The sequence below is a fragment of the Macrobrachium nipponense genome, chromosome 43 (assembly GCF_015104395.2).
Source record: "Macrobrachium nipponense isolate FS-2020 chromosome 43, ASM1510439v2, whole genome shotgun sequence".
NCBI lineage: Eukaryota > Metazoa > Arthropoda > Malacostraca > Decapoda > Palaemonidae > Macrobrachium > Macrobrachium nipponense.
The window spans coordinates 4,137,149-4,139,648 of record NC_061104.1 but is presented as its reverse complement, the minus strand read 5'-3'; the positions used below and the strand labels follow the sequence as shown (position 1 = coordinate 4,139,648).

The window sequence follows — 2,500 nt, the reverse complement described above, 5'->3', positions numbered from 1 at the left end:
GGCCTTCCCGATGATCTTCGTGTTCTTTATGATGACATCTCGGGAGATGGCCCCGTGATGTTTGGTGCGGGCGTGATTCTTTATAGCCCCTCTTGGCGTGGCACGAGAGTCTCTTCGACAGTCGCATGGTAGTCATACCTACGTAGGCGCCGCTGCATTCGCGGACTGGGCATGTATACCGGGTACTACATGCGTCTGCTTCAGGGGTTCTCGTGCCTGTGGGAGAGGGGTTTATTATTTTTTTTCATGAAAAGATCGCGCGTCCTCCGATTCTGGTAATATATGATTAGGTCGATATTCTTGGTATGTCGTCAGTCGGGGATACATTATCAGAAATAATTTTCTTAATGGCGTCCTCTTCTTCACGGTTAATGGGAACTCATGAAGGCTTTGTAGTACAGCTTGATATTATCCAGGGGCGGGGCTGCGGGCTCTCACTACCGTACCATTTCTCCAGGGCTGTGCGGACTTCCTTGCTGATTAATTTATTTGTAGTTACCCGTTATTCACAAGTACTTGGGAGGCGCGGTCGAGTTCCTGGTGAGTGTCCTGCCAGGTTGAGCAGTGGGAGAGGGCCATCCTGACGAAGGCCCTGACGGTGGTGCTTTTGAATCTGGCGGGGCACTCGCTGTCTCCGTTGAGGCAAAGTCCTAAATTGGTTTTCTTTGTGTAGACTGAAGTACGGAGACCGTCTTCCGTCTTGCTTACAAGGACGTCGAGGAAGGGGAGCCGATCGTCGGAGCTGCGTTCGACTGTGTAGTTCAGCACCACACCTTCCTGAAATGCTTGACGGAGGGCTTCTACCTCATCTCGGCGTCGACTGCACAAAGATGTCGTCAATATAACGTCCATATCTGCGGGGTTGCTGCATCCTGGCAAAGACCCGTTCCTCCACGGTGCCCATATAAAAGTTAGCGAAGAGAACCCCAGTGGGGAGCCCATCGCCACGCCGTCCTTTTGGCGGAAACATCTGGCCACGGTGGGTGGAGAAAGGGGCCTTCTTCGTGCATATCTCCAGCAGCGTACGGAGCGAGGCTTCCGGTATGGTTGAGGGGCGCCGTCGACTGATTCCTGTAGACACGATCAAGGATTATATCTATGGTTCGTCAACAGGCACGTTCGTAATAGGGACTCTACATCCAGCGAGGCGATAATCCGGTACCAGGGGGCGTCCTGAGGCTTCTAAGAACTCTGCCGAAGACTGCAGGCTGTACCGACTCGGGACGTAAGGGGTCAAAAAGGTTTGGTTGAGGGCGTTTAGCCAAGGCGTACGTAGGGGCGGGCGTCTGGCTGATGATCGGCCGGAGGGGGTTTCCTTGCTTGTGGGTTTTTACATTGCCATATAAATAACCCAGGCTGTAGTCTCCTTGTATGGGCGGGAGGTGCACAGCATTTGTTGCAGCATTCACTGCGCTGATGACTCCGTTAGCCTCCCTCTGATGTCGTCTGTCGGTTCCTCGTCAGGCGCTCGAACTTGCTCTCGTCAGACAAAATAGCATCCAGCTTCTCGTGATATTCGGCAGTATCAATCAAGACGAAGGCTGCTGTCTTGTCCTTGCGCGTCGCACCGTGATGTTCACTTTCTCCTTCAGTTCCTTCGCTGCTTTCTTCATCTCCTTGGTGAGGATCCCGCTGGAGTGTGAGCCCCTCTCTGTAAGAGCTTCAGCAAGTAGGAGGGGTTGAAGGGCGTCGGTAGTTCTCACGGTGCTCCGGGCTTCGAGTTGCTGGATGGAGTCTAGGAGCAACTCGATTTCGAGTCTCTTGTCATGAGGCCTGGGTCTCAAAATGAAGTGGCAATTAAGAACAGTTTCCAGAAGGGCGTCTTGATCGGGAGTGGGGTAGTAATCGGTAAGGTTAATGTATCCTTGGGTTCGATTCAGGGATGCGGAGTAGGAAGTGCAATACGAAAAGTGAAAACCAATAAACCACATAGCAAGTGAATGCCGGCACTTGCACAGAACCAGTACAAAAGAGGCATGATTCAGTAGCAAAAGCCTCCACTGGAGCCTGTGCAAGAAACATCAGCTACCTTGCAGTAATAAGTGGTACGAGCACCAACCTGAAGGAGTGATAGAAAACGATCAGGCAAAGATCCTCTGGGACTATGGTATCAGAAACGGATAGGGTGATACGTGCAAACAGACCAGACGTGACGTTGATTGACAAAGTCAAGAAGAAAGTATCACTCATTGATGTCGCAATACCATGGGACACCAGAGTTGAGAAAGAAAGAGGGGAAAAATTGGATAAGTATCAAGATCTGAAAATAGAAATAAGAGGATATGGGATATGCCAGAAATATCGTACCCATAATCATAGGAGCACTAGGCACGATCCCAAGATCCCTGAAAAGGAATCTAGAAAAACTAGAGGCTGAAGTAGCTCGGGCCTCATGCAGAAGAGTGTGATCCTAGAAACGGCACACATAGTAAGAAGAGTGATGGACTCCTAAGGAGGCAGGATGCAACCCGGAACCCCACACTATAAATACCACCCAGTC

The 2,500-nt window shown here is 50.9% G+C and overlaps 1 protein-coding gene across 1 annotated transcript in view; it reads left to right on the top strand.

The window, feature by feature from the left end:
• The window catches only part of LOC135213776 (uncharacterized), a 403,929-nt gene that overhangs the window by 50,264 nt on the left and 351,165 nt on the right, over window positions 1-2,500 (top strand). The gene's annotated exons all lie outside the window — the stretch shown is intronic.